This window comes from Phaenicophaeus curvirostris, chromosome Z (genome assembly GCF_032191515.1).
Source record: "Phaenicophaeus curvirostris isolate KB17595 chromosome Z, BPBGC_Pcur_1.0, whole genome shotgun sequence".
NCBI lineage: Eukaryota > Metazoa > Chordata > Aves > Cuculiformes > Cuculidae > Phaenicophaeus > Phaenicophaeus curvirostris.
Window position 1 is genome coordinate 29,413,896 of NC_091431.1, and position 24,702 is coordinate 29,438,597.

The following is a 24,702-nucleotide window of genomic DNA, read 5'->3' on the forward strand; positions in this document are numbered from 1 at the left end:
TGAGATTTTAACTCCTGCCAAGCCTAAAGTGAGCTTTTTCTTATGTCAAATGAAATGTAGCAGAAAGAGTAATTATTACAGTTGATGATTAACTTTTAAGAATCTTGTTTGCCCTATCATTAAGGGCATTATGAAAGACAAACACAGATGCAAGAGCTACACAATCTGCCTCAAGTTTCCCAACAAAGTAGATAATCACTACAAGTTTCCAGCCCTTGAACGCTAAATTTGAGGGGTTCAGTATTGCAGAAAAGAGAACCTTACAATTATAAGACAGCATTAGAGGCAAGATAAGATTTAGGTGTTTCCTTCAAAGTTTAGAGCTCAATGGTGAAACACAAAGCCTTTCTCAGCATAGCTGACCTCCAAAGGCAGCACCAGTCATCCATGTCTTATCTCAAAACAGAAATCCCCACCCTAGACCCCTCATAGTTTTCACATTTCAAACGTCACTGTGGAAAAACTGGGTTAAGCTCAGTCATATGCAAAAATTAATCCCAGTCTAGAGAGATATGTCAGAGGATTCGATGGCAATTAATATCATCGTGCACCAGATTCTGTGGAGGTGCTCGAGCGGTTGGCTCCTTCTCTGTATCCCTTTATAAACTTCTACAGTTGGCAACTACAGTTATCGTATCACCAGAAGACATACAAAAAAAAAAAAAAAAAGGACAACATCCTTGAGACAGCTCTACCCTCTTGCCTGCTGCATGACCTGGAACAAGCAGAGACAGGTCTCAAATGTCACTGTCTATACTCGGACTGTCATTTTGCATCACAAAATACCCTCCTCTTCCAAAGCACACTTAATAGACCAAGAAACAAACTGAAGTCCCCATACAGCCTGTAAAAGAAATGGGTCATTTCTATTAAAAAAAAATCATCAGTCCATATTAATTCAAATAAAATAAACTTCTAAGTTCAAAGTTCTGTGTGGGTAATCTAAATTTCAACTGTTACACAGCTCACTTGCTAAAAGTTTGCTGGTTTGCTTTGTGGTTTTGGTTTTTTTTTAATAAGGGCAGATTTAATGTAGTAAACAAAGTGACAATTCTTACTAAGCATTAGTTTCCTTTTCACTCTCCCTTGATGCCTTCCTCAATGTTCTCCAATTAGAACATTAGCTCTGAACTACTCCAGGAGTCCACAACAGCAAAGCAAAACAATGCTCCACTATTAAATACAAGCTTAGCTAGGTAATTCTATTTATTTATGAACAGAGGATCTTCCCACATACAGTCATCTTCCCAGCAAATCACTATTTAGACTTCTAAGTCTAGATTTTTTTTCTTAGAAACTGAAAAACACTAAATTTCCTACAGTTGTGCAGACTTGCATTGAGAATTTAAGTCTACTAACAATTAGCTTGCTTTTCTTACATAGCTTTTGCAGATCGCTTAGAAGTCATACGTGGTACGTAGGAATATATAGACTACCAGCTGAATATTAGTACTGCAGATTAACAATCATTAATTAGCTGTTTTGCTACCACCCGTCTACAATTAAAGAATGAATGAGCATTTTCATTATTTTTGTGGCTAAGAAACCTGTCTCCCTCAGACTGCTGATGGTCCTCACTTAAAATCTGCCTTAATGAACAGCAGGCTTCATTTAAGCTTCCTTGTTCTTAAAGCCTGCAGACTTATTTCTGCTGGGCAAATACGCTTATAGTCTTTAACAACAGATTCACTGTTGAGTGACACACAAGAACTACAATACAGTTTGCATGCACTGGTCCGAGAAGTCCAGCAGCAATGTCAGCCAACTGCACACCTCAAGATACAACACAAACTGCTCCCTCTTGACACTAGAACTTCCACAACTCCCCTTTGAGAACGCCCAAAACCAACAGTCATTCAGCAAAAAAAATACAGGTATCCAAGTATCTCTGCTCAAACAGCTTCTTTATCTTTCTAGCATGGTGGGTATAGTGCAATTTACCATTTGCTGTTTTGAGCTATGGCACTTTAAAAAAAATATCTGAAGAGGTTAAAGTTTGTTGAATTCTGCCATGTTTTGAAAGACTAGTGGCACATCCAACATCTAAGTGACAGCCAACAGTTATGCAATTTCACTACGGCTGACCCCTCCCTCGGGACTTCAGCAAAACATTGTCATGCTTCAAGTCATCTCAGGTGATATGAACTGACATAATTCTTCAGCAAGAAAAAAAGCTCTTGCTTACTTATCTTTTTGTTAATACAAAAGGAAGAATTAAAGCACTGACATTAGAAAGTACTGTTTGAAATTAACCTTCTGAAAAAAATTAAGAACTTGTGTGAAGCTAAAAAAATAGGTTTATTTATATCACTACTGTAATATAAGAGAGATGCTTCATCTTGTTGATATTCACCTGTGTTTACCACACCACTCCTGAAGCACAGGGAACCACATATTTCTTATCTCCTGCCTTCTCAAAGCATGGGAACAGCTTCACTCTACCTACTACAGCATTTCTTACAGGAGTCCTTCCTGTCTGACATGACTGAGGTTTCACAGGACACTTTGTGAGAAAGCATATCCTAACAGCAATCCAGACAGATCCGCTGCTGACTAACAGTCTCTCAGACCACTGTGTGGACAACAGGTCCCTCTATTCAAGGCCCAGAACTTCTCAATGGCATTTATCTCCTGTTTAGTGGTTTGGTAATTTTGCAGGTCTCGCAGACATGTGTTAGATTTAACCTTTCCTGACACATGCCAGCGTAGTTGTCACTTCCATGCCTGAGAAAGGGTGAAAAAGCCTGGGATCAACCAGTTCACCTCCACAGTTAACAGTAACTGCATAACCAGGAGTAGGTGACCATGCCTGGGAGAACAGCTGCTCGGCAGAGTTGCAACAGCTCTTGTGGTGCACAAAGGATCCTAGTAAAAGCCAGGCTCGGAAAGCCAAGAGAAGTGTCATGATGGACTCGAGGAAAGGCTCTTCTTGGCAGGGCACGGGAACTAAACAAAAAATGTTTTACTTATCAGGAAGACTTGGAAAGTCTTCAGCAATGCCAACAGAAAGAATGTGAGAGGACTGCCTACTGAAATCCACAGTACTGTAATAAGGATTTTCAGATCACTGTTAAAAATTAAAATTTGCATCTCTCAGTGAAAGTCTGCACTGCACACAGTTTGCACCACTTTCAGCTTAAAGGTCTTAATCCTTATGTCACTTGCAAAATAGTTTTCTCCTACATCTAAGCCACTTAATAAATTTTCAGGGGCAGGAAACATTAATCCTCAACGTAAGAAGGATATGGAACTGTTGGAACGGGTCCAGAATAGGGCTACAAAGACGATCAGAGGAATAGAGTACCTCCCATAAGAGGACAGGCTGAGAGAGTTGGGGTTGTTCAGCCTGGAGAAGAGAAGGCTGCGAGGAGACCTTATAGCGACCTTTCAGTACCTGAAGGAGGCCTAAGAGAAAACTGGGCAGGGACTTTTTACAAAGGCATGCAGTGATAGGAATGGGTATAAATTGGAGAGGGGAAGATTTAGACTGGACATTAGGAGGAAATTCTTCACAATGAGGATGGCGAGGACTGGAGCAGATTGCCCAGGGAAGTTGTGGATGCTCCCACCCTGGAAAAGTTCAAGGTCAGGCTGAATAGGGCCTTGAGCAGCCTGATCTAATGGTAGTTGTCCCTGCTCATGGCAGGAGCAGGGTTGGAATTAGATGATCTTTAAAGTCCCTTCCAACTCAAACCATTCTATGATTCCATGATTTTTCTGGCTCTTTAATGAGCCGAGAAGTTGGTGGCACAGACCACGAGGATCTCCCAGTTGCTTGTCATTCCCCTCTACGCTTCCCAGGGTCATCTCATCCTAGCAACCAGTCCTTCACTACCACAGGGCTTTTCCAGCCACATTCAATGACCCACATTTACCATGAGGCTGCATCACTGCACTTTCAATGTTTACAAGCAAGGTTAGAAAACAGCAGCAGCAGAGACATTATGGTCTTAGTGTCTTACACACATGAAAAAAAGGCAGATTTGAAAAAGTGCCTGTTCTCACACTATCACCTTACCTGGTCTTTAACAGCTTGCATATGAAAATGCCAACCATCAGATTTTGTCATCACCTTACAAGAGTATCATCTACCACCTTCTCAATTCATCAGTACAACACACATTAAGAGAAGAGGCTAAAAGCAGCAGGGTATCTGCTTCCCAAAGAGCCGAAGTGAAAACGGCATACTTGGGAGTTCCCCTGTACCTTAAAGGAACCCATCTCCACACAGTTCTGATAACTGAGAGTCACAGATGCAAGCAAGGACTCCACACACACCCCTCCACTACCTCCCATGCTGCCAGAAGAGGCAAGGACCAGGTGGGCAACTTTATCCCAGTGCTAAGCAGGGTCTTGTTTCAACATTTTGACTACTGGATAGGTGATAAGGTTTAAGACCAAGAAGCAACAAGGTGCACTGTCTCTCAGACCACAGAGCACATAGCCTATTCTGGCACACTTGCTGTCATCAACAGGCAAAGCCACACAATTTCAAGAAGTAAACACACAATCATTTGCATTACCTCACTGTCCAAGCAGGACAAGGGCACTACAAAATCTAGAGCTGGACAAAGTTTCTCAGGTGAAAAGCTCATCAAGCAGAAATCCTGTAGTCCTCTACTCCTTGTCCTCAACAGCTGTAAAACTGAGACAATAAGATTATGAAATCTCGAAGCAATCTCTTAAAGCAAATGAAGCAAATACTTTGATGTGTTAATTGCCCTAAGTTGGAAGATGTGACTAAAACAAATCATCTTTCTCAAACAATGAGGTTTTCAGAGCTGCAGTAGCGCAAAAGTGCATGGACTTGTTTCTGCTGCTGGTTTGCCATGTTTAAATGGAAAATAGCAAATGAAAATGCTTAGAAAATACATATTATTGTTGAATACTGTTTCAATAACATCAATTGTTAGTAGTCCAAAAGATTAAACTCTACAGGATTAGTAAGGGTGACATGTCAATTTTAGAAAAGCCTGACTGTGGCAATTGAATCCAGGGGACTGCAGAAGGCTGATCACCAGCAGAGGGAGGATAAGGCAAACCTTCAGGCCTGAAAGTCAAGTATTAGCCAACTCTTGCAGCCAGGCCAGGGTTTAGACAACATCTGGAACAGGGAGTACAGGCCTTGGTTCAGACTCTGAAGCCACACAGTGGATGCTGCCCGTCAGCCAGGATGCAAGGAACTATGTAAAACTGCCTCAGTTTTTTCAGCCTGACACTAAACTACTCCTTCCTGATGAGCAGGATTTGCATTCAGCACTAAAGAGGACACTGCAATATAGTAAGAGAATAATGAACAACACGGCGATGGCCACAAGGTATTGGGGGGATAAAAAGTATAAATAAAAATAAGCCAAGCTATTTCAGCGGAAACCTATTTCAGAGGAAGATGACAAAATACACATTTTAAATGAAATACATATTTCAACAGCCCCCAGTACCACCATCATTAAAATTTCATTCAAGGGAAGCAGCAGCAACACAGGAGGGCAGGGAAGGGAGGAACAAGGAACAGGCAATCGCAATTACTGAATTAAGCATAACCTGGAGGCATGACTTAAGGCTCCATCTTTGAAGGACTGGCCTTCGTCCTGCCCCACTGCTGGGCTGCATATCTGCAGCAGCTCAGAGCAGGGTGAAGCTATTCCCAACTACTTGCTCCACCACTGACAACTGGCTTTAAGCTGCAGAACTGAATTTGAGAATATTGGTCCATTTTCCACTGCTCCATATTAGGAAAGCACTGGAAACAAGGCAGACTAACTCCACTGAGAATTATTTATACTCTCAGTCTTAGCTGATATTTTATCTAACATACAAGCCACTATTACAGCTCCAGTTTCAACAAAGATGATTATTTACTCCACCAGTACAGAAAAACACCATTATTACCAACAAGAGATGTTTTCAGGTATTGTGTGCTGTTGGGTCCAAACCAAGGCTGACCAGACACAAGTGCTACCTGATCTATGATATGTGTCTGCAGACACACTTTCCTTTTCTTCTGCTTGTAAACGTTCTGTGGTTTCCAAAAGCTAAACAGAGCAAACACAAAAGTAGAGTATTTCTACACAGCTAAAAATAATTAAAAAAAATGTAGACTGCAAAGTGGAAATAATTTCTGCCTTCATGGGAAAAAGCCAGAGTCAGAATAAGCTGAGTGAATTTAGTTAATCATAACCACATTAAGCCATTCATCTCTGTGGCAGCACGTCCCAGGCTTTGCAGCTAACAACATTTCACTATGTGAATGGGTAGAAACATTTGCTCACATAAGCTGGTTAAATGTGATTCAGCCCAGATGTCCAAATGGCTTAGCAGTCTTTGTTGTGAGATGTTTGCAAAACATCAAAAAAGAATGACAGACACAAATACATGACTGAGTTCCTGTCCAGAGGACGTGCAGGGCCTGGAGTTGAACAAGACTATCTTTGGCGGCACGCATTGCTAAAGCTCATAGATATACCACAACTGTAGTTATACAACGTTCAGATCTTCAAAGGAAAGGTTAAGTTGGAATACAGTCTGGGCTGGAGAAGATCTGGCCATTAGGGTACCGGCACCCCTATGTGGCACTGCTGCACCTGTCAGCAACCAGAGGAGCAGAGAAATTAAACATGAAAAACACTGCCAGTGTGCAAAGCCTCTTAGAAAATACTTGATACATCATGGGGTAAGGGGGAAGCATTCCACTTACAGCTTTGATACAGACTTGCAGATTTGATAAAGTCAAGGGTAAGTCAAGCCTGTCTTACACATAGTGGCAGGTATGAGATAAATGGGGCCAGAATTGTATTTGCAGTGGATATGCTCACATAATTTTACAAAAATAATAGTACCATCCTGCTCCTTGTAGTACCACATGGTTCTGGAGAGCACACACAAAAGATAGTATTTTAAAAGCAAGTATCATAGACATACAAAACTTAATAGAAGAATTCAGGGTGCGAATAACACAGGGGAAATCCTGGAACAAGGCCAATAACATGCCAGTAATTCATCCTTGCAAATACAAGGTCATTTTCTTCTCTCATTGTGGAATGTATTGATTCTAATTAAGCACAAATTTTCCTGCAGCAATAGTTGTTAATTTAATGTCTGCCCAATCAGCTTGGTTAGAGCCCAAGCCTTGACCAGAATATACCTTATACCAACAGACAAGCCTCAACAGAGGAGTTCACCTACCAGCAGCACACTCACCAGCCCTCCTCTACTACTAAGACAGGTTAATATCTAATTTGTAATAGAGGGGGCATGTCGCAGGCAAAAGAATGAATATGCAATAATCAATATCAGCAAAATCTACCGTTACAGCAGGACACAGTCTTGCCTGCTTCTTGGTCTATTGTCTCCACATTTAATTTTAAAACCAATAGATTTAAGGAAGCATGCAACTCAAAGGGCTTAGCAGTTACAACATTTTCCCACATCTCCGACTTCTCATCTACAAGAACAAAAGCCAGCTTCAAATTCTTCTCCTTAAATCCACCCCCATCTTTAAAGCCCATCAGGCTATTCATCTGCAAAAAATAAAGATACTGTAACTTCAGATTATTTGCCTTGACTCAAACCCCAGAAGTTCAGTTTTTAACTTTGGGGGATGGAAGGGCAGGGAGAAAATAGAGCTTGGAGTACATCATTGCAGCTTAGGTCCAAGCAAAGCAAAACCTTGCTCACACCTTCCATGTTTAACTTTGATCAACACTGAAAACTGGAGCAACCAGACTCTTGATGGATTTCTGCTAGAAGTCTTGGTATTCCACACAAAGAAAACATGGTACCTGAAGGTGGCTATTTCACACACCATTTATAAATACATCTAGTTATATTTAGTTATAAATGTACTTTTCCTCGGTTTTCGCCAGAAAAGCCAGCAAAAAGAGCAAAACAAACCAGAAGACTTTGTGGCAAAGAATAGAACTATCTGAAATGTTCAGGGCTGAGGATCAAAAAGAAACCAACTAGCGGAACCTCCCCGACAAAGACGTAAAACATGCACAGGAAGTTTAATGATTAAATATTCAGTCTTTTGTTCCAATCTGTGCCCTTCAATTTGTAAAGCAGAGATACCACTCTGCCGTGTCTATTTTTTGAAGGTATGTGGACTGATCGCTTTACATAAAATTGTACAAACATTTTTATTAACCTGCCACACACTTGGGATGGCGAAGCAGAAGCAGTGGCTCTAGCCAATTTTCTTCCAAAAGCTGCAACTGCTCTCCTTGCTCCTAAAGAGAATTTAATGAAGCCATCTGTTCGTGGTTGAGACTATTCTAAAAACATCCTGCATTCTTCTTGCTCCCTTTTACAGTTCAAAGCCTGGCTAGCTTCCCAAGGCTACAACCTTTGTAAAAAGAAAAGAAGCAGAAAGAAACGTTACTGAAACCATTGTGCTTATGTGTGCATTAAAATACTTCAATACTATATCATATTATATCATTATATCATATTATTGACAACATTTTTGGCAATATTTGTATTTTAAGGCAAGGCAAGAGAATAGTAAATCACAATGTGCATATAAAAATGAATCTTGCAACATTTCTTTTGAAGTATTTGAGTATGTTATTTGGTAAAGTAAACAGATGTCTAGTCAAGGAAACTATCTAACCAACCCACAATTTTAAAATACCTCTGTGCTATGGCCTCATATAAGCATGACCAAGAAATTATGATCTTATCTTCAATTTGTTTCTAAAATCGTTATCCAATCCATCTGTACAATACCAATCAAGAGATACAGATTCAAAAAAAACCTGCTGTACAAACTATATAAAAGGGCTGTCCTACAACTTCACTGCTACATAACTGTGGTGGCTGGTTTCAGCTGTCAAGACATTGCCTGTCCTTCAGGGATGTATGGAAGAGGTGGTCCAGGTGAGAATGAACGCTGGGCAGAGGCACATCTCCTACACAAAATTACTGCTTTTATACAGAGTAAAGATACATAACATATATTGACTTCTAACACTTTCACACTTAGAAGTGCATTTCTCCACTCTCCCATCTGTTAGCACCCCTCTGGCAGCAGACTTAAAACATCATTTTTCAAGGAGATATACTGCAGCATAGGATTAACTTCTGCTGCACCTGGCAGTCTAAGCATAAGTATGCTTTTTCAACTGAAAAATACACCTTTTACTCACAATGGAAGTTCAAAAAGGTAAAAACTCGTTTAATTGTGTCTCCAAGACAACTCTGAATTAATAGTGCTGCAAGTCATCTAGGAACAGAAAATTCATTCATCATGGTACCAAGCACAATGGAGCCTTCAGTTTCGCCTGTTGCTTCTATATCACTTTCCAACACAATTAATCATTGTGTTCAGTTACAAATAAAACGCCATGACCAAAAAAACACCAAAAATATAGGAGGGGCATAATAAGAAAACCACAAAATTTTATTTGTAGGGGAGCAGAGCCTACAGACACTGAGCAAGAGCCTGAACATAACATGCATGTTTTGGGCTTCACATTTCCACAGCAAGACTTTCTATGAGGCAAGACATAAGAAAGGGAGAAGAACCCTTCTTCCAAACATTTTTTTACCGCAGATTTCAAAACGCATAGTTTCTCAGTTAGAGAGACACCTAACTTACTAAGACTGCATTTTCAAAATTTCAGTATTCACCTGGTGCCCAGGAGAGGCAGTAGCACAGGGCAGCCAAAAATCAGAGTAAAGCTGCTACAAAAAAAATCAGCAAAATTCTGCACCACAACCTGAGTGTGAACAGTTGCTTTGCTCTTGCACCACTGAGTGATGAAATCTCATTTCTGTGCTCACACTTCAGAATATTTTGTCAAACAGCTGCTTCTCCACAGAGCAAAGCCTTTTGTAGCATTAAGAAAACTTTTAAAACAAAGTCTTGATTTGCATTTTTTCTTCCAGATTTCTCTGCAATAAAATACAGCCATCGATTTGCATTCATTAAAGAAGTATGCCTTCCAGATCTGGCCTTTTCACATTCATAAAGCAATGAATGTAAGGCTGTAATTTTTTTATTTCATAGCAGGGAAAGGCAGAAGTAGAAATGGTACTGTAGTGACTAAGACATGGGAATTTTTCCAGCGCTGTGATTCTCCAAAAGCAAAGGATCTGCTGCTGTGGCAGGCATAGCTAACTCAACTGAAATAATGTGGCTGACAGATACAGCTCCCAAAGGGACCTCATAAACCCAAAAATCAACTTGTACAAGAAACCATTTCTTGCATTGCAAGTAGTGCTACCTCCTCATTCTGCATATGTTAAGTGACTGAAACAGTGCCATGAGTTGAAAACACATGGTATCTCCTGTTCTAAGAAGCAAAACCACCCCGTAATTCAGAAGGAAACGGTCTAAGTGGGGTGTTTGCTATATTCACTGACATAAAACACACCAACACACACTTCTCCTCTGCACTGGCCTGAGAAACCGTGCCATGATGGCAAAAGCTTTACTAACTGACCCACTTCAACCTCTGCCCTCTGTGCGGTACAGCACAACTGGCAGACCAAAGGCAGGATGGGCCTTGCTGCAGATCAGGACACCAAGACTGCAAATGCATCCAGTACACTGTGCCCTCCATTTCATTGAAACAATTCCTAAACACTCCTGAGTTTAGGTCAGAAAGCAGACAGACAAAACCCTGTATCTTATCACTGTGCAAACGGTAAGCAAGAGATCTTCCCATCAAACATGGCCTGGAAGTATGTACTTGGTAGTCAGTGCCCGCTTAGCAAACTGCTGTTCAAACAGCATCTTCATCCAACTCCTTTTCCTCTTCTCACATGCAAGGGAAATTCCCAGCACTGTCTCCTGCTGCATGCTGTACCAGTCTAGACAACATGGGGAGAAAGCTGGCTTTCTCTACCAACAGAGCACAGAAGAAGCGGTGCTCCCCAAAACACACATCCTTTTTAACCAGGAATGTGGTCGTTGCTCTCTTCCCATCCCAGACCTTGTTTTAGTCCCTTAAGCAGACAGACAGCACGGGCTTCAGCTGCCTCCAAAGCAGTATCTGTGGCAGCACCTCTGTTGCTCCATTCCCACCCCCAGGCTCAACACGAGCTGCTCCTAGAAGACTACACAAACACTGAACAACAGCTCTCCCACAGCTCTCTTCAGTTCCCACGCTAATGAAACCTAACAGCCTACAGCATGGACATAATGCTTCAAAAAAGGACAGCAGCAGGACCAAAAAAAGGTCCATTGAGGAGGAAGAGAAAGGGTAAAAGTCACCTGTGCTGAGCCTGTTTACTTACTCTTATTTGTCTTCCAACTTCACTAACTTCAGAACTCCAAAAGCCATTTGAATGCTGCAAGATAGACCAGATAAACCCATAAACCACAAGTTTAGCAAGTACAAGTTCTACCACAAGTTGGTTTCATTGCTTGGAAATCACAAAAAAGGTATGAACAAGCACTGTTTGCATGTTTAAACTTTACTTGCCACATGCTAAAAACCAAGAATGCATCATAAAGGATCATTTACAAAACAAAGGCTACTGATAATGCCAATAGTTTGCATATCTGCTGTATCACGATACCAGTCTCACAACCCTCACCTTAATGCAACTTGAAGCAGCAAGCAAAGAGGGCAAGAACAAAAATCAATATAAAAGACACAGCTCTTTGAAGAAACATTTTAAAATAAACTAAATTGAAACAAACTGATTTTTAATCAAATACTTCCTTCTCACTCTATCAAAGTTCGACTGCTATTCTCATTAGAAGATACTGAATGTAAAACTGCTACAGAAACAGACAGTGAAATGAGTAATTAATGGCTGCTGCCTCCAGATCAGTGAACAGTGATGAACTGATCAAAACACACAGTGTAGCCACAGCGGCTCCAGCAGATAGAAAACTTAGCTTTCTACCAAAATTCTAGTTAGGGAAGCACAGAGCTGCCAAAGAAAAAGTTAACATTCAACTAAGACCCTCACAAATGGGCATTTCATTAACTTCTGCTTTTTATGCTACGCACCTCTGAGTAATGGATATGTGATAGAATCATAGAATCATAGAATAACCAGGTTGGAAGAGACCCACCGGATCATCAAGTCCAACCATTCCTATCAAACACTAAACCATGCCCCTTAGCACCTCGTCCACCTGTGCCTTAAACACCTCCAGGGAAGGTGACTCAACCACCTCCCTGGGTAGCCTGTTCCAGTGCCCAATGACCCTTTCTGTGAAGAATTTTTTCCTAATGTCCAGCCTAAACCTCCCCTGGCAGAGCTTGAGGCCATTCCCTCTTGTCCTGTCCCCTGTCACTTGGGAGAAGAGGCCAGCACCCTCCTCTCTACAACCTCCTTTCAGGTAGTTGTAGAGAGCAATGAGGTCATCCCTCAGCCTCCTCTTCTCCAGGCTAAACAACCCCAGCTCTCTCAGCCGCTCCTCATAAGACTTGTTCTCCAGCCCCCTCACCAGCTTTGTTGCTCTTCTCTGGACTCGCTCCAGAGCCTCAACATCCTTCCTGTGGGGAGGGGCCCAGAACTAAACACAGGATTCAAGGAGCGGTCTCACCAGTGCCGAGTACAGAGGGAGAATAACCTCCCTGGACCTGCTGGTCACGCCGTTTCTGATACAAGCCAAGATGCCATTGGCCTTCTTGGCCACCTGGGCACACTGCTGGCTCATGTTCAGTCGGCTGTCAACCAACACCCCCAGGTCCCTCTCCTCCAGGCAGCTTTCTAGACAGACTTCTCCTAGTCTGTAGCACTGCACAGGGTTGTTGTGCCCCAAGTGCAGGACCCTGCACTTGGCCTTGTTAAACCTCATGCCATTGGACTCAGCCCAGCGGTCCAGCCTGTTCAGATCCCTTTGCAGAGCCTCCCGACCCTCCAGCAGATCGACACTTGCACCCAGCTTAGTGTCGTCCGCAAACTTGCTAAGGGTGCACTTGATGCCTTCATCCAGGTCATTGATAAAGACATTGAGCAGGGCTGGACCCACCACTGAGCCCTGGGGAACTCCACTTGTCACTGGCCTCCAGCTGGATTTCACACCCTTTACCACCACTCTCTGGGCCCGGCCAGACAATCAGTTTTCCACCCAGGAGAGTGTGCGCCTGCCCAGGCCAGAGGCTGACAGTTTCTCAAGCAGAATCCTGTGAGAAGCTCTGTCAAAGGCCTTACTGAAGTCCAGGAAGATACATCCACAGCCTTTCCCTCATCCAGCAGCCGAGTCACTTTGTCATAGAAGGCGATCAGGTTAGTTTGGCAAGACCTGCCTTTTGTGAACCCGTGTTGACTGGGCCTGAGCACCCGGTTCTCTTGCATGTGCTTCATGATAGCACTCAAGATCACCTGCTCCATGACTTTCCCTGGCACTGAGGTCAGACTGACAGGCCTGTAGTTTCCTGGGTCCTCCCTGCGACCCTTAAACTTCGTTTTACTTCATGATACTTCGTTTTAAAAGGCAAGCCTACCTCTCTATAAATGTACACCATCAGGACTTCCCAAAAGAGAAAGCAATAGAGTTGCTAAATTGATTTAGGTGGGTACTTCCATCCTGAGAAACAGAACCAGGTCTGTGACTAAAACCCTGTCTAAGGGTGGATGATGCACGTTCCCTTCCCCAACACAAGAGCTGGAGGCTAAGCCTGTCACTCAAAAGTGGAGCTTCAGAGGAGATAAATCATACTTCAGAGATACTGGCACAGATACTGGCACAAATTTTCTAACAGCAGTGCATCTCTACTGTTGCAATTCACACACCAGTCTGAAAAGGTTCCCAAAGGAGAGGACTAAATATTCCTGTAGTTTAGTGTATCACTGAGCAATGGGCTTGTTAGCACAGTTACACTGAACAAGCTGTACTAACAGACTGTCCATTAATTAAAGCTGACACTTTTCAGGAGCCATCACAATGAAACCATTGTTAGCCTTTCCTTTACGTATCCAAATGCAGAACAAAAGGTGATGGTTGTACATTCAATGAAGACTGAACTTCTGCAGGTACCATTGCTTCTCAACAACAAATAGCAGTGAAAAAGACCTTGCACTGAAAGAAGAGGTGAAAACTCTTCATTCAGAAGAGCTCTAAAAGCTTCCTATTGCAATTTTTCATTGAACTGCATCTTTTCATAAGTGCCACTAATTTTTTAAGCTCAATATCATACCCATTACGCTATCACTAGCTAGAAATATAGCACAAAATGCTTCCTAAAGAAGAGTTTATTCTCCATCCCTCCTCCCAAGCTTTCACATTTAGTGTTTAGCAGTTTTCAAATATATGAATAAAACAAATTTTGACATTTGAATGAGACAAATGTTGGAAAAAATTAAATATCCACCTCTTCCAAAATGTTTGTAATATGACAGAGTTGTACTTCAATGAAAAATAGACAAACAAGAAGTTGTCTAGCAAGTGGAGAAGGCAAGGAGGAGGTTCCTGCCATAATGTAACTTAAGGAGGATTTTGAACTTGTGTTGGTGTTTCATGAATTTGTGCAACACAGTTAAAAACAAAAATCGATTCATATGCATATCAACACTATTTCTAAACTGTAATGTTTTATCAATTGTAGCAACCACAAGTAGCAATCACACCCAGCATAATGTGAGGGCCAACTCAAAAAAGCAAAATAAGTACTTTCCTCCCAATTTTCCCCAAGAGAAGCAAACCAGAAGAAATCGTGTCCAAAGCTTCAGAACCTAGCAAAGAAAGAAACGCTGCTATTTCTTTTTGTTCAGGGGTAAGACAAGTAAAGGGCCTCTAATAGTAGTGATTTACTCTAGCAGAGCTGGTTAGTGCTAGGTTATACAAAGCACTCACATGATTTCAAAATTCATGTAGGGAGAAAATGTTTTTCAATTAGCAATATGGATATGGTCAGCTGATGTCATGTACCTGTAAGTGACAATCTTCTGAAAATGACAGATAATGGTTACTTTTTATGATCCTAAGTTATGCCTTAAACACTATGTTCAAAATAAACAAAGAGACATTGGAAAAGTGGATGTAAGCTGTCATTCTCCCAAGTACCAGCACTATACTTACTTTAAAACATCCTTGCTTCTAAATTAGGGTACACATGAAAGGATGTATGAAGCTGAAATACAGAGGCAGGTAATACAACAGCTATGAATTACGCGGGAAGAAACCTGTAAGCAATTAAATAAAACCACAAAGAACAATTAATACATGTTAAGCATTTACAGGAGGGGAAAACACAAACAGAAAAACACCTGCAGCTACAGAGGAAAAAGCTGTCACTGATAATTGCTCTCCTGCTCTGTAACAGAGGCTGCTAAAACCCTCCATGAGAGAGCTGAAGTGAAAACCTGCTCTTAGTAAAGAAGACTGCCAACATACAGCCCCATGCAGAAGCAGAATTCATTATCAATTTTCCATTATGTAAGTATGCTTTATTACTGATCTGAAACACCAGCCTTCAGCTTCCAAATACCAGTCCTGTGTACCTCAACCCAAGAAGTTAACTGAATTTTCCTTCCCATGATTCATACTTATCAATTTATGCCCATCACATTTTCTTTGGTAAGTTACAGGTAGTGCTTCTTGATTTTTTTCCCCACTAGAAGCATATTTTCTAGACCTTATCAATCCTTCAGGACACTGGTAATATCCTGTACTTGTCCAAAGGCAAATAAGATAATGGAAGGAGACTAAACAAAGTTCTTTGTGAGCTTAGCTAAACTGATATGCATTACAAGCAGCACAGATTAAAAAGAGATACATAGAGAAAGTTCACAATGACTAAACACTACAAAAAAAATTTCAGACTTTCAAATGTGTCCTTGGCAGCAACTTTTAAATCAGTTTGAGACAGACAAGTGCTGTCCAAAACCTTATCTTCCCAACGGGACCAGATTTGGAATCAAGAGTCATGACTCAGACCAGCAGCCTCCAGCAGCTGTCAGCACTGGGCTTCTCCCATTTCAGATCGTTTAGGTAGCTCCAGAGTTACTGAAAGAAAGAAGCCTCCAGCAGGGATTTATTCTCCAGAATCTGTTAAGACACAGATACTCTACTTTCACAACTCGAAGGGCACAGGTAAGGCCGAGAATCTCTTGGGATTTTTATTTGGTTGGTTTGTTGTTGCGTTGTTTGGGAGGGGTTTTGTTTTCATCAGTGGTTATTTTGGTACACCAAGATCTTCTATTCAATGATGAATTGGCTGAATATACTTCAGCCAAAGCAGCACAGAAAGATTACTCCTCGGGTGAGGAAGGAAAAAATAAGCTTCAGAGCACTTCCATGATATTTTTTTTCACTCTAGGTACTCACCACTTCATGTGCGTGGAGAAGCTGAGTCAAGAAGCAGAAATCCTTCTGCCTAAGTAAGGACATGGAATATGCTGAGATAGTTACACCAGACTTTTCTTGTGATGCAACTTTGACCGTACCATGAATACACATTATTTCTCTTCAACCTGAATCCAATTCTCATATTGCTAAAAGACAAACAAACCCCCCTTCATCCTCTTATTCTCATCACTTAAAACATACATAAAAGTTTCCAAGAGGAAGGAAAGGAAATGGGATTATGAAAAAGAAAATTAAACCTTGTAACTCATTTCCTTCTTCCCCTTTCATACATTACAAGTTTGCAAACCTCTTGCCTTCATTAGTCACCAGAAGTCACTTGATTAATTACCAACTTCAGACAGCTTCTTTGGGTGGCAAGATCCCAACACCTTCCTCTCAACCAAACTTCAAAAAGTTACATGGACGAGAGTAAATTAAAATTTCAGTAAAAACAGGCAGGAAGGTGAAGGGAAGGCTGCCCAGGCATAAAGCCAGAGGGGCTGAAGTCCCCCTTCGCTACGCTGCCCAGCACTGCCCATGCCCCACACACAGCGTTGCCTCCCCCAATGCTGCAGCCAGCCCAGTCACCACTGCATCTGGCCCCTGTCCTCCTACGCACGAGCGCTCTGCTCACCACAATGAGAAAAGAGAGTGGAGACCACAAAGAAAGAGAAAGGGCACTGTGTTTTCCACCAGCTGGCTTTCTGGTTTGGGGGGCCATTTTTGTTCAGAATTTGAGTTATTAAAGAAATAACTGACGTCATCTTGGTTTAGCACTCCAGTGCATCAGGACAACAGAGGCCACAGGGATTTAAGGTAGTGACTACCATGTCTACTCCAGAAAGCTCTCTTACAACATTCTGCTTGAGAAACTGTCAGCCTCTGGCCTGGACAGGCGCGCACTCTCCTGGGTGGAAAACTGGTTGGATGGCCGGGCCCAGAGAGTGGTGGTAAAGGGTGTGAAATCCAGCTGGAGGCCAGTGACAAGTGGAGTTCCCCAGGGCTCAGTGCTGGCTCCAGCCCTGTTCATTGTCTTTATCAATGACCTGGATGAAGGCATCAAGTGCACCCTTAGCAAGTTTGCAGACGACACTAAGCTGGGTGCAAGTGTCGATCTGCTGGAGGGTAGGGAGGCTCTGCAAAGGGATCTGAACAGGCTGGACCGCTGGGCTGAGACCAGTGGCATGAGGTTTAACAAGGCCAAATGCCGGGTCCTGCACTTGGGGCACAACAACCCTGTGCAGTGCTACAGACTAGGAGAAGTCTGTCTAGAAAGCTGCCTGGAGGAGAGTGACCTGGGGGTGTTGGTTGACAGCCGACTGAATATGAGCCAGCAGTGTGCCCAGGTGGCCAAGAAGGCCGATGGCATCTTGGCTTGTATCAGAAACGGCGTGACCAGCAGGTCCAGGGAGGTTATTCTCCCTCTGTACTCGGCACTGGTGAGACCGCTCCTCGAATCCTGTGTTCAGTTCTGGGTCCCTCACCACAAGAAGGATATTGATGCTCTGGAGCGTCAAGTCCAGAGAAGAGCAACGAAGTTGGTGAGGGGGCTGGAGAACAGGCCTTATGAGGAGCGGCTGAGAGAGCTGGGGTTGTTTAGCCTGGAGAAGAGGAGGCTGAGGGGAGATCTCATTGCTCTCTACAACTACCTGAAAAGACGTTGTGGAGAGGAGGGTGCTGGCCTCTTCTCCCAAGTGACAGAGGACAGGACAAGAGGGAATGGCCTCAAGCTCTGCCAGGGGAGGTTTAGGCTGGACATTAGGAAAAAATTTTTCACAGAAAGGGTCATTGGGCACTGGAACAGGCCGCCCAGGGAGGTGGTTGATTCACCTTCCCTGGAGGTGTTTAAGGCACGGGTGGACTAGGTGCTAGGGGGCATGGTTTAGTGTTTGATAGGAATGGTTGGACTCGATGATCCGGTGGGTCTCTTCCAACCTGGTTATTCTGTGATTCTATGATTCTATGAGGTAAAACAATCTACTTAAAAAGAGATTACTTCAGAACCCAAAGGGTTTCAGGGAAGAGCACTGCAACACCAAAATGGAAAAAGCAGAAATAAAATACAAAACCATGTTGCAAGTAAGCCCAGTAAATCAAAGAGACCTTATGGCCCAGCTGGCATGAATTAGCATTTGGGAAAAACACATCAGCTTGGGCAAAGAATACTCCCACATTACACAGAAGAGAACCTTATTAATGCTACCACTACACAAAAGTGACAGTAAGGCTCTCATGACAGATCCTGTTGTCACCTGGTACCAAATACAAATCCTGCAAGCAGGTATTTTACTTGCTTATGCGCTTTTTTATGCCATTTTTGATGAATCAAATTTCTACAGACACAAAGAGGTGGTTCACAGCTCTTCATCAATGTGAGAAGGGGGCACCAGCCACTGAAGCTGTGGTGAGGGACATGGTCCCACCTCCCCAGGTTGGCAGGAGCAAGCCTTGTGCCAGAAGGTCTGGTTTGCTCTCCCTGCCCTGTGCTAGGCTGAAGGACAGCCTGGACCCATATGCCCACAAAGCACCATTTCAGCTGTTCAGTGCGCCAGCCAAACCATACCATGCAACACTGTTCCCTCAAAAACTGCAGGGAGGGCAAAAGATGAGGCTCATAGTTCCCATATGCCTAGTGCCTGTTCCCTCTGGCAAGCGGTGAGAGCCCATGGGGGAGGGGACAGGCGTTCAGGGACACGCGTTCAGGGACACAATGGGGCAGGTAACACATGGAGCTAATTCTCATGACGGGAAACATGGTAACTTGTAAAAAATCAGTAAGAGGCATAATGACTAGAAATGGAGGCAATTTCTGGAGTGGTGCCACAAGGAGTCACGGCAGCATTGCACCCCTCTCAATCATTAACTAAGGGAGAGGAAAAACAACATGCAACCTGCCTGTTAGTCAGAGCAGGTTCACCCAGGCATGTTCAGCTCCAGTGGCCCTTCACAAAGGCATTTTGGGGAGACAGGGCACAGAACTCCCGTCACACCTCCTGCGTGCTGCCAGTGGCTGTTCCACTCACCCCTCAATGCCTGCAAGATGGGGGTAAAAGCCACAGAGGCCAGTCCTGCTGCCACCGGGCTGACATGGTCAGGCTCCCTGTGTTTAAGAGGCGGAGGGTCAAAAAATTTGGATCAAGATATTAAAAAGTAAAGTCACTGTCCAACATAAGAAGGGTAAGTAACCCTACACCTACTTTCGAAAGAAAATTAAATTCATGCATTTAAAAAAAAGAAAAAAAATCCTCAGATGACAAAAACTTGAAGAGTCTGCCATCAGAGCAGTAATTATTCCCTACTTAATGGATGGCCTGCTGTGCTCCTGTTCAGCCAAGAGTTTTGGTCAGTCTCTCCAGACCCTCACCATATCACACATCCTCAACCACTCTGGCTGCCCCAGGGGACTCTGACCAATGAACCATCAGCTGCTGGTCAACACAACAACGGCCAGGGTCCCTACACGTCAAACATTAAAACACCTTGCAGAAGAAGGAGCTCTCAACTCTCTTTTCCTAAGGCACACACAGACATTTCTTACCAGTCCAGATTCCATAATTCCAAACTCTTGCCTAAGTTTTTCACCTACAAGCTCACTGACAAACACTTTTTCTTTTAACTAGGATTAAAAAAGAAGAAAAAAAAAACCTAAAAAATCCCAAACTGTTATCCAGTTCTAGCTTTGAAGAAAAGTCTGCTGGTTTACATGCTCTTCAGACACCCATCCACGAAACAACACTGTACTCCTTGTAAAAAGAGGAGGTACATCCTCCATTCCCAAATTCTGTGCCACAAACATTATTTGAAATAAAACCAGTGTGAAGAATACAAACCCAGCAAATTAGGAGTTTAAAGTGCTACATAAACATACTCTGCTTGATTAAGTAAATTTAGTTCTCCAGGCACTCTTCAACAAATAGATTCAAGACTTATCATGCCTATAGTATCCCTTCTTTCAAGAAGATGACCAAAGAGAAACAGCTGCACAACATTCTGACCAGGTTGCTGTATGTCTAAAAACAAAACCCTCAAATCAAGGAGTAAATTAAGACTTCCATCATTAAACACCTGTGGTTTCTAACACATTTTACTTAGATTTTTTTCCATCATTCAAAAGCAAACAGTGCTCCCAAATAAGAATGGCCACAAGCTATATTTATGTATTATGTGATTCTAAGAAATGTGTATCAATCCAGAGACAGTTAATAGCTTTCAAATTAAAACAAAAGCTGCTTTCAGCCTTCTTACCTAATGAATAGTCCAGCATTAATTCAACTGGACCAACTTACGTTGGTGAAGTAAATTAAGGTGAGTCAAAGCAAGACAGAATCAGCAAACCACTGCCTACTGTTTGCAAAGTCAGTACTGAATGACTATTCCCTGTTAAAATCAGTAACTTTCACAACATAATTAAAAAATATAGGTTGGAAGAAGCATATTAAATCTTGGGAAAACTACTTAAGCAGCAGAACATGAGCTGTGAAAAAGCACCCTCCAACAACAACAACAAACACAGAAAACATTCCCCTAATTCTCTGTTAGCAAAGCTACTAATTGCAGCAAGCTGCTTATTGTAAGAAAGCATACCCAAAAGCCTATGGACCAGATTACACTACCTTTACTCAACTTATGGAGAGTCCTTCTCTAAAACAAAGGTCCACTTTTAAACAAAGACAGCCTGCAGGACAAAATGCCACCTACTGAGAGCAAACAAGAGGGCAAAAATCTGTGCTTGAACAAACAAGATCAATAGTTCACCTGAAATTAGAATCAGAGAAAAAACAAAATTCGCAGTCCACTCTAAGAAACTGTCGGCAGGAGATGTTAGGTGCCCAACGCTGTTACTAAAACATGAGCTGTAACAGAAGTCGAGAAGCAGAGGAGACCAGACCCCTGAGGAGACATATGCATCAAAAGGAGGACATTGCGCAACAGGTCTCCTACACTCCATCCTTTGCAATTCCATCCTAAAACCTGGGGGAGAGAGATAACCTGACAACCTGTCATCACAGAGATCATAATCTCTGCTTCAGGCAGAGGCATGGAATTAAAGTAATTTTCTCTTCTGGTGGCCGCCAAGAAATACGACCTACAATTCCACACTAGATAACTGAAAGAAACACGGTATTTATGAAATATTTTTATCAAGAAACTGTCACTTCAGTCAAGTCTGATTCACCCCTAATTTACTGATGCCTATTTTCACACTACAGCTAACTATGGCATGGATCACACCATGGTTTCATTGACATTCCTCTTGCTGGCAAAACCAGCTGAAGCAGCTCCAGCCCCCACAGCAGTGCTGTTTCATTGCTGGTGGGGTTGTACCACCAGCAAGCAGCACTGATATGGCATCAGGCCTCCAAGGAGCTACATCACCACTTCTGAAAAGGCTGCATGGGAGCACGAAGTGGGAGTGGGAACTGTGAAGAGAAGCTTAGGTTAGCTTTTTTAGCATATGCAACAGCACAAACACTGAGGGGCACAAGTCTCCATGAATGTGATCGATGACCACCTGAATGTAAACACCACCACTGCTGCCCTTGAGTTAAGTCTAAAAAGCAAGCAGTAGCATTGGATATTTGCATAATTTATTCACAATAGAACAGTTTTACTGTGCAATTTTCAAGCTACATTCAAACAATATATGTAATCACGGAGGAGAAAAAGGCAACTCTGTTCTTCCCTATGGTAAATAGGAGCCCACAGGCAAGCACACAATGGAAGCAATCACACTATCCTGCCAATAACGGCTTGCATTCATGCTTCACATGCCTCAGGCCACACCAACATCTGTTTTAGACAGGAGATCAGCACATGCCCAACAATATCTACAGGCTGTGTGCCCTAGCCATCACATCACTGGGTATTCTACCTACCCTGGCAGCCTCAGGTTAGCTCCTCTTTCTTAGGGAGGTGCAGCACCTACGCACTCCAAGAGCCACTGAGACACACGTGTAGCTCAAAACTCGGGACCCTTCATAACATGATGGTCAGCCCACCTCAAACTGCAGGCACTCCTGTACATTCAAATGCACAGGAACTGTACATTCAAAACGCACAGAGACTACACCAGGCTCAGCCTGGCCCTTTTGCCTGTGGTGCAGTACCAATACCAATTATCAATATGTCACTGTAAAAGCCTGCAGTACCTTTTCCCATGGGTCTTCGTTCATGTGATAGTTAGTATGCACAGACAGTTATCCCAAGGCAAAGGGCAAACAACTTCTTATAGTTAAGATAAAATGTTCAAGTACTACTGGTAGCTGAGAAACTATCACCATTCTTGTCTATTCTTTCTAAACAAAATAAGCCTTTTCTATGTAGACTGAGTACACACTACTAATAAAGATGAAGGACAAACAAAGGTCACAAAGCTAAGAGTTTTAAATACCTGCTTTGGAGACAAACATCAACACAACATACAGACTGCAATTAAGCAATATTTTTTATTAGTACAATGAGATCTTATAAGCTTTCACACCTCTCCTTCAATTTGTAGCTGGGACTCTCTTAGTAACATGTGCACAGGATTACAGATTAAATTTTTTTCCCCTAAAATCAAGTTTCAAGTTTGTGGACTAGATCCAAGGAGCTGGTTTCTACACATTCCTGCAGGAGAAAGGGCTGTGGAAAAGCCTTTTATTCCTGCATGTAGAATTCCCAGAAGGCCTAACTAATGCAGAAGGAAATGTATCAGGCTTCTTCAATGGGAAGAGGGTGGGAGGGGATTAACAGTTTCACGGGCAGTGTGTATAACTGGGGAGGGGTGAGCACTTCAGTGTGAGCAATTAAATGCAATTCTTTTGTAAACCTTAGGATAAGATAGCTAAAATACCCTTTTCAACAGCAAACCCTACTCGAGTAAAGGGCAAGGTAAATTGTGCTGAAAAACTGACTGTGTCACAAAAAGGTACTGTGAAGGGGCACACTTGAGACTAGATACGTACATCTCCCAAGAATCATCACTTAAGCATGTCAGCATCATGAAGTAAACGGTATAAATATGGGAGTGCATGTTTTCATTGCAAGTCAGCATTGCCTGCATGAACAGTTTCACACAAGTGCTAGCAAAGGTTTCTGCCTCCTAAATCAATTTTATACATACTTTTAATCAATGTAGGTTCCAGGTTCAGAAACACACTTCAAGATAAGACCTGTTAAAAAAAGAAACACAAGTGAGAGAAGAGCAACTGCTTGCTAAACTACAGTAAATATTATAGAAAAACTAAATAAAAGCTGATTGCTCCAGAAGTAGGACTTCAGCTGCTGGGTCTAATTCACTGCCACAGCACGCCCAATGCACCAAGACACTTTTGCCCCTTCTTAAGTCTTTGGGGACCCAAATGCTGACTCCAGCTACCATATACACTGTCAACTGCAGCTTGCTGCCTCCAGCCTCTGCTGCCCATCACAGGTCAACTACTGTTCCCCTAGGGGCTTGGTTTTTCGTTAAAATACCACTCACACCCTTGCTAGTAAAAGTAGGATATAAAGCAAACATTGCTTAAAGTACAGGTTGCCTTTATTCTTAAGGGGAGGAGAGACAGCAGACCACACAGCTCCAGCTCACAGGTTAGTATACACTTACCAACATAAAATCAATTGAACAAGCAGCTTAATTCAAGTTTCTACCCCTGTACTCAGCAGTGGTGAGGCTGCGCCTTGAATACCGTGTTCAGTTTTGGGCCCCTCACTACAAGAAAGACATGGAGGTCCTGGAGTGCATCCAGAGAAGAGCAACGAAACTGGTGAAGGGGCTGGAGAACAAGTCTTACAAGGAATGGCTGAGGGAATGATTGTTTAGCTTGGAGAAGAGGAGGCTGAGGGGAGATTTTACCACTGTCTAAAACTACCTGAAAGAAGGTTGTAGACAAGTGGGCATTGGTCTCTTTGCCCAAGTGACAAGTGATAGGATTGGATAGATGACAGGACCAGTCAGAATGGCCTCAAGCTGCGTCAGGGGAGGTTCAGATTGGACATTAGGAAAAATTTCTTTAGAGAAAGGGTTATCAAGCACTGGAACAGGCTGCCAAGGGAGGTGGTTGTCACTATCCCTGGAGGTATTTAAAAGATGGGTAGATTAACTGCTTAGGGATGTGACTTAGCAGTGGACAGGTACGGTTGGGCTTCATGATCTAAAAGGTCTTCTCCAGCTTAGGGATTCTACGATTCTAAGTTTTGCTGCGTTTGCTGGTTCAGAAACTCCTATTCCACCTGTATATAAACACTGTTTTCATGTTTAATCTAGCATGCAACTACTCTAGCTCTGTATTCACACTAAGTAAAAACAAATTAATTCCCAGAGTTATTGAGCACTAATATTAGTTGAAGTGTAAACAGCCTAAGTTATTTAACTAGTTCACTCAGTAACACGATCGTCCAGGCCTTCCCTCCAACTCTCTCAATGAAAACCAACAGCAGCAATATTAATTACCTGCTTAAAACCA